Source organism: Theropithecus gelada, chromosome 4, assembly GCF_003255815.1.
Source record: "Theropithecus gelada isolate Dixy chromosome 4, Tgel_1.0, whole genome shotgun sequence".
NCBI lineage: Eukaryota > Metazoa > Chordata > Mammalia > Primates > Cercopithecidae > Theropithecus > Theropithecus gelada.
The window spans coordinates 135147109-135155679 of NC_037671.1; the positions used below are offsets into that span (position 1 = coordinate 135147109).

The 8571-nt window shown below is 48.5% G+C and overlaps 1 pseudogene; it reads right to left on the bottom strand.

The window, feature by feature from the left end:
* Positions 1-318: 318 nt before the first annotated feature.
* Positions 319-8356, bottom strand: LOC112622664 (annotated as a pseudogene).
* Between the last annotated feature and the right edge of the window lie 215 nt (positions 8357-8571).

Here is an 8571-nt window from a genome sequence, read left to right on the forward strand (position 1 = left end):
AAGTCATCAGAGACCTCATGCTCCCCTGCCTTGCCCTCTCTCTCCCTCTCTCAGGTTGCTTGCTCTGGGGGAAGCGAGCTGCATAACAACCACATGGCAAGGAACTGAGGCCTCCTGCCAACAGCCATGCGTGTGAGTGAGCTTGGAAGCAGATTCTGCAGCCCCAGTCAAGCCTTCAGATAACTGAAGCCCCAACTGACATCATGACTTCAACCTCATGAGATTCCCTCATTCAGAACCATCCAGCTAAGCTGCTCTCACATTCTCTTTTTTTTTCTTTAATGACTGAGGCAATTTATTAACCCAGGATCATTTGTTTTAATGCTTCTTGTTGATAGCTGCCACCTATCCAGCGATTCTGTCCAGATCTTTCTGACCCTGAGGTGTCAGTTTGTGGCCCCTATCTTGGTCTTTTTCCACCATTTTCAGTCCCTCCAGGGCTTGGAGGACCCAGTGGGCCACACTCTTAGAGACTCGGCTGACGTGGCTGGGCAGGACACCATTTACCTGGCATCCCCCGTAGATCTTGGTCATGGAGCCAATCCCAGCACCACCTTGGCGGTATAGGTGCTATGTCGTGGAAGCAGCTGTTGTGTAGAACCAGTTCTGATCTCAGGGAGTAAGCTCTTTGTGCTTGGCCAGTTTGGTGGTATCCACCCATTCAGGGACTTTCAGCTTCCTGGACTTTTTTTTTTTTTTTTTTTTTTTTTTTTTTTTTTTTTTTGAGGCGGAGTCTTCACTCTGTCCCCCAGGCTGGAGTGCAGTGGCACCATCTCGGCTCACTGCAAGCTCCGCCTCCCGGGTTCGCGCCATTCTCCTGCCTCAGCCTCCCGAGTAGCTGGGACTACAGGCGCCCGCCACCGCGCCCGGCTAATTTTTTTTTTGTATTTTAGTAGAGACGGGGTTTCACCTTGTTAGCCAGGATGGTCTCGATCTCCTGACCTCGTGATCCGCCCGCCTCGGCCTCCCAAAGTGCAGGGATTACAGGCGTGAGCCACGGCGCCCGGCCAGCTTCCTGGACTTTTTAAGGAAGGCTACCAGAGCTCTGATGAACTCCTGCTGATTCATGTCTTCTACAGTAACTCCAGGAATCGTGACACCTCTGTACTGCCAGCCAGGGGAACAGCTGTTCTCAAATTCATGATCCACAGAACTTACAAAATAGTAAACACTTGTTATTTTAAGCCACTAAGGTTGGAGGTTGTTGGTTACACAGCACTAGATAACCAATACACAGTAGATAGCCCTTACACATCGATCTCACTGCACCCTGCAATCCAGACCTCCTTGCCTCCTATGTCCTCTCCAGCATCTAGCCTGCCCAGTACTCAACTGCAGCATCTAGCCTGCCCAGTATTCAACTGTGACACTGTCCCAACCAACTCAAAGACCATCCCCCACCCCATATTTCTCAATCACCTCCAGGAAAAAGGTTAAATCAGCCTGCTTTCTAAGTCTGTCCATAAATCTAATTCTGCAAGCATTTATTGCAAATTTGTGATGTGTTTAGCTTAGTGTTTCATGCTGCAGGGAAAACACAAGAACTATTTATTATAGTCCCTGTCCTTGGTGTTGTTGGTAAGATAGACTAATGTCTCTGAAACAATCAGAAGACAGTGCAGAATAGTTAATCAAAGGCTTGTGGGGTTGACAGAAAGTGTTAAGTGAGAGGTTGGAGAGCTCCATGTGGGCCAGAGGTGGGGAGCAGGGAGAAGCTGGGGCCTGGGTCAGTCCAACACAGGCAAGGGAAGAAGGGTAGTGCCTAGGCAAGCAGAGGGGCTGAGAGCAGAGGTTGGTTTAGCGAAACAAAGCCAGGGCCAGCTCAAGACGTAGAGGGCCTTGAAAACTTGGTGGAAGAACCCAGGAGGCAGAGGTTGCAGAATTCACTGCAACCTCCATCTCCTGGGTTCAAGCAATTCTCCAGCCTCAGCCTCTCTGGGTTATAAATTGGGTAGATTTATAACCCAATCCAGTGGGCGATAAACAGTGCTGTGAACCTATTTAGAGCGATGAGATTAAAGGTAGGGAGTGAGATGGAAAGAAGATGGAGAGGATAAGAAGGTGGAAAAAGAGATCTGGGGCTGGGGCAAAATGACTTTGGGGTGATTTGCCTTCATTGAGATGTGAGCACCTGAAGCTAGACACAGGAACAAAACCAGGGACACTGCTCTGATTTGAGGCTGCACAACTGAGGTGCCATCCCCACCCCAGACCTGGCAGCCGCCTCCTACCTGGGGGAGCATAGATTCTATGAGACTGGAGTCCAGAGCAGGTCAGGCTCCTGCTGAGTCCATAGCAGAGGTGCTTAACCCTCCATGGACACCTGGGGAGATGTGTAAGGGCACTTGGGGGCCAATCTGAAGCACTTTAGCATAACAGTCCAGTGCAGAAACTGACAGACTGCCCGGCTCTACCCCTCACAGACTGAGGGACCTTATTACCTTCATGTTTGGATGAAGATGATGGGGCTCTGGGGAGTTAAGTGACTTCATCCAAACATGAAGGTAATAAGAGTACCTACTAAAGTGACTTCATCCAAACATGAAGGTAATAAGAGTACCTACTAAAGTGACTTCATCCAAACATGAAGGTAGTAAGAGTACCTACTCCATAGGGTTGCTGTGGAGATTCAACAAAATGAAAAGCACTTACAACAGTTCACTTTTTTGTTATGCAAATGTTCTTGCACTGACCTGGGTTGCAGTTTAGGCATAAACATTTTTAGTTTCCTGGGTACAGCTGAGATTAAGAATCAAAAATCCAGCCATGCACAGTGGCTCATGCCTATAATGCCAGCACTTTGGGAGGCTGAAGCAGGAGGATCACTTGAGTCCAGGAGTTTGAGACCAGCCTGGGCAACACAGGGAGACCCCATCTCTACCAAAAATAAATAAATAAACAAACAGAAATAAAAAATTAGCCAGGCATGATGGTTCTTGCCTGTAGTCCCAGCTTCTTGGGAGGCTGAGACGGGAGGATTACTTGAGCCCAGGAGGTCCAGGCTGCAGTGAGCCATGACCGCACCACTGCACTCCTGCCTGGGTGACAGCACAAGGCACTGTCTCAAACACAAACAAACAAACAAAAATAAAAAACAACAACAGGCCAGGTGCAGTGGCTGGTGCCTGTAATCCCAGCACTTTGGGATGCCAAGCTGGGAGGATCACTTGAGCTCAAGAGTTCAAGACTAGCTTGGGCAACATAGGGAGACCCCGTCTCCACAAAAAATGAATTTTTTTTAAAATCAGAAATCCATAAGGACAAAGCACTCACCCCCTCATCTCTCCTACCATCCTCCCTACCATCAGAATAGGAAGTTAAAACTATCACTTCAAACATGCTCTTTGATTCAGATGAAGGTGAGACTTGGCTAGATTATGGCTTTGACTCAGAACCATAGGCAAAGTTCATGGTTTGGGAGTTTCTGCAGGAAGCTTGGGGACGTTCAGCTGTTTCAGCTGAACTTGACTCTGAGTTCCAAGTCTAGGAAATTCCAAAACTCAAAGCAAAACAAAGGCACCCCCAAGGCTAGGGATCATATGCTGTCCATCTCCATCCCCTGGCACCCAGTGTGGCACCCACACTTGCTGGTTGGCTGGAGGAGCGAGGCAGGCCTTAACTCAGTTGGTGCACAGAGTTGACTGGTCTCGGGTATGGACCATGGCGAGTAAATTTGATGAAACAAAGACAAAGCCATAAAGGAAACAGGCTTTGTGCCATTTAGGAGTGCAAATTAGATTTTCTTCATTGCTGAAGAATTCTTACTGCTAAACCAGGAATATTCAGACACCCACTTTCCACCCCCAGTTTAGGATATTTCTGTTAACAGAAGACACAGACGGAGATGACTTGTTGGGTCCTTTGAGTTTGTACAGTGCAGACACAGGTGCCATATTTAAAGCACACCTGACATAGGTTGGCAGCCTCCCAACACCCCTCAGGCAAGTGCTTCTCAAACACTGATGCACACGCCACTCACCAGGGGAGCTTGTTCAATGCAGAGTCTAATGCGGTAGGTCTGAGGGAGAGCCTGATGTTCTGCATTTCTTTTTTTCTTTTTTTTTCTTGAGACAGAGTCTCACTCTGCCATCGAGGCTGGAGTGCAATGGCGTGATCTCGGCTCACTGCAATCTCTGCTTCCTGGGTTCAAGCAATTCTGCAGCCTCAGCCTCCCAATTAGCTGGGATTTACAAGCACCCCCGCACCATACCCAGCTAATTTTTGTAATTTTAGTAGAGACGGGGTTTCACCATGTTAACCAGGCTGGCCTTGAACGCCTGACCTCAGGTGATCCACCCACCTTGGCATCCCAAAGTGCTGGGATTACAGGAATGAGCCACTGCACCCAGCCAAGGCTCTGCATTTCTTTTTTTTTTTTTTTTTTTTTTTTTTTTTTTTTTTTTTTTTTTTTTTGAGACGGAGTCTCGCTCTGTCGCCCAGGCTGGAGTACAGTGGCCGGATCTCAGCTCACTGCAAGCTCCGCCTCCCGGGTTTATGCCATTCTCCTGCCTCAGCCTCCCGAGTAGCTGGGACTACAGGCGCCCGCCACCTCGCCCGGCTAGTTTTTTGTATTTTTTAGTAGAGACGGGGTTTCACCGTGTTAGCCAGGATGGTCTCGATCTCCTGACCTCATGATCCGCCCGTCTCGGCCTCCCAAAGTGCTGGGATTACAGGCTTGAGCCACCACGCCCGGCCGGCTCTGCATTTCTAACAAGCTCCCGGGAGATGGTGACGTTGCTGGCCCAAAGGCCAGCGCGTTGAGTGGTGAGGCATCAAAGTCCACTTCGGGACGGAAGCCAGCCCAGGTTTGGCGTATTGCCTGGACAGTAGCCCTGACTTGGGTTAAAAGAATTAACAAATCCCTGCCCACTGGTCACATATTTACCATTTTTTCTGCCTTAAAAATATTCCTGCTGGGTGTGGTGGCTCGGGCCTGTAATTCCAGCACTTTGGGACTTCGAGGCAGAAGGATCACTTGAGTCTAGGAGTTGGAGACCAGCCTGAGCAATATAGTGAGATCCTGCCTCTACAAAAAGTAAAAAAATAAAAAATTAGCCAGGCATGGTGGCACGCACCATAGTCCCAGCTATTCAGGGGGCTGAGGTGGGAGGATCGCTTGAGTCTGGGAGGGCAAGGCTGCAGTGAGCAGTGATTGTGCCACTGCACTCCAGGGTGGGCCAAGTGTAAAATCTTATTTAAAAAAAAAAAAAAAAAAATCCTTAAAACAAAGTTGAGAGTCTGAACAGTTTTAATTATCTAATGGGCTCACTGAATTTTTACAATGTCCTTGTCATTTCTGGTGTAGTTCGGCACTTTGACCTTGATGACTCTGAAATACTCTCTGTCACTGGGAAGGACAAATCCATCAACACTCACCCTGCTTGCTGCATAAATCAGGGGTCTCCTTGGGCTCCAGGGTTAGGACAGACCTCTGGGTTGATGATTTAACTCCAGGGCTGGTTAATAAAGGCCCAGCTGAATCTGGAGCCTTGCCCCATGTCTCACAGCTGGTGGAAGAGCCAAGAAGATCTGAGTTGTGTTTTCCTGGTATGTGGTTTGGTTGTGGTGGCTTATATGATATCATGCTTCCATCTCAGGGCACTGGTTTAGTTCAGGAAGCAAACTGGCTTCTTTTCAGGGACCAGAGTCCAAAGGGTAGCCAGTGGTTATCTCAAGATGCCAGTGAGAAGATGGGAATTGAATGTCTGGCCTCAGACATTTCACCCCACCCTGGGTGAGATCTATTAATATTACACTCTCTCAGCACTGCACTGAAAGCACCCTCACAGCGTTAACGAGAATTTCAAGCCAGGCTCTAGGCAGAATTATAGCTAGGCACTGACCAGGGTGTGCTGGTGCACTTTGACCCACTTCCCTGCAGTTGCTCGCTAACCGAAAGTCACGTAGCGCATGGACCACCTGCTCCCTCATTGTTCCTAGAGATAGAATCTCTGACACTGGACCTTTTCACCAAAAAATTGCTTAAGATATTTTTCAGATCCTGCATTCCAGTAGAATGCCTGACGTCAACGAGTCTGCAGAACCCCAGCCCCAAGGTGCCAATCCAGCACAGAAATGTGGTTCCTTCATCTCCTTGTCCCGTAACTTCACCCATCACTTTTCAACCAATCAGCAACCCCTAGCTCCTCAGCCCCCTCCCCACCAAAATTCCCTTAAAAACTCCAGTCTAAAACTCCTTGGGGAGGCAGATTTGAGGTTCCCTCGCACCCCCTTGTTTGGCTGCCATATGATTATTACACTGTTTCTCTGCTACAACTCCCACCATTTCTGTGTATTGGTCTGTTACTGTCCGATGGGCAGTTGAACCTGGTGGTCCTACAACAGGACCTCTCCGTTAAGCACTGTGTACTGTTATTTAAAGTACAATTATTGACGAAAGTCTAAATGTCCCTCATTTAGACTAGAGGCTTCCTGAGGGCTTCTTTGTATTCACCATTGCATCTCCATCACTTGATGCAGCACGTAGCACGTGGCTGTTCAATAAACATGTATTGAATAAATAAATACATGCACAAGAGCCAAGCCTTATGCCATATGCCAGTCATTATTCAATTGTTAATATGGGCCGGGCGCAGTGGCTCATGCCTGTAATCCTAGTACTTTGGGAGGCCAAGGTAAGCGGATCACTTGAGCCCAGGAGTTGGAGACCATCCTGGGAAACATGGCAAAATCCTGTCTCTACAAAAACACAAAAAATTAGCTGAGTGCGGTGGTGCACACCTGTAGTCCCAGCCACCTGGGAGGCTGAGGTGGGAGGATCTCCTGAGCCCAGGAGGTCAAGGCTGCAGTGAGCTGCGATCACGCTACTGTACTCCAGCCTGGGCAACAGAGTGAAACCATGTCTCAAAAAATCGTTTATAAATATTTACTCTTTCTATTCTTACAAGCTTATGAAAACAGGTGGTATTATTATCCCTTTCACATAGAAGGAAACTAAGGCAGAAGGAACATAAGTAACTTGCCCATGATTGCATAGCTAATAAATGCCTGGTACCAGAGTCTATCTTCTTAACTGCTGCATGATTTGTTGCCTTTAGACAATGAATTTAGACAGCTGCCTGAAGAGTGAGGCTTAGGCGGCGAATAAAGTAACATGCGCTTGCAGGGCCCAGAAGGCAGAAACATGTGCAAGACCAAGGATACGGAAGCAGAGCGAAGAAGCAGGTGGACCAGTCTTGGCTCTGTGAACAAGGACACAGGTGTTGGAATAGGAAGACTTGCCATTTAAGCCATCTCAGATTCCTCATGTGTGTCCTGGCCATGGCAAACCCTAGCTGAAGAGATTCTGAGGTGACAAGGAGTGGAGAGCGATATTTAGGACTTGCAAGGAGAGGCCAGAAGGAAGTCAGGCAGCCTCAAGGGAGTCAGGACCTTCTCTACCACCACAGTTGGGCTCAGGGAAACTGTTGGCACACAGGCACACTAGTGACTCCAGGCCCTGCCCTCAGCGGCTTCCACATCCTCCTTGCAGCACCTTATCACGTTGTCATCTGCTGTCCCAAGGCAGCTCAGTCTCCCTGCCTGCTTCCTCCTGCCCAGTGCTTCTCACCTCTCTGACTTTTTATTTTATTTTTATTTTTTAGAGATAGGGTCTTGCTCTGTCATTTCACTCTGTCACCTAGGTTGGAGAGCAGTGGCATGATCACAGCTCACTGCAGGCTTGACCTCCTGGGCTCAAGTGATCCTCCCACCTTAGCCTCCCAAGTAACTAGGACTATAGGTGCGCATCAACACACCTGGACAATTTTTTTTATTTTTTATAGAGACAGAGCCTCACTATGTTGGCCAGGTGGGTCTCAAACTCCTGGGCTCAAGCAATCCTTTCGCCTCAGCCTCCCAAAGTGCTGGGATGACTGGCGTGAGCCACTGCACCTGGCCTAATTTTTTTTTATTATTTTTAGTAGAGACAAGGTCTCACTATGTTGGCCTGGCTGGTCTGGAATTCCTGAGCTCAAGTAATCCTCCTGCCTCAGCCTCCTAAAGCGCTGGGATTATAGCTGTGAGTCAACCATACCTGGCCTCATTCTGACTTTTGTCCGAGGGACATCCTTCATGTTACTGTTCCTCCTGCTGAATCAGGCCTGATACCTTCTCGCCTATGAGTGGGAAGCTCACTACTCGTGTGGTGCTGAAGGAGCCCTGCAGTGTGGTACCTTGTGCATGAAGTCAGCCATATCACCTCATAGAATTCTTGGGCATCGCTTACGCTGCCCAGAGTCCCCGGGAACCTTAACTTGTTCTTTGGCAGAAATACAGACACAGTTTTTAGGTCTGATGAAAGATGGCATCCAAACACAGGCAGAATCATGTAGGTAGGAGGCCTCCATTCAGACATCTAGAACTGTCAGCAGGCTGCTCCCTGAACTGGCTCTGCATCCATCGCTGCATTTTAGTTTGAACCCCAGGCTATGGTTCTCCTCTCCTGCAATTAGCATTTTAGACTTTCTGTCTCTAATGCTTTTTGTTAAAGGAATTTGGGGCATCATCAAATATGTGAGGAGGCGCATAGGGCCCAGAGAGGGAGGGATCCCACATTGCTCAGGCCCGGGG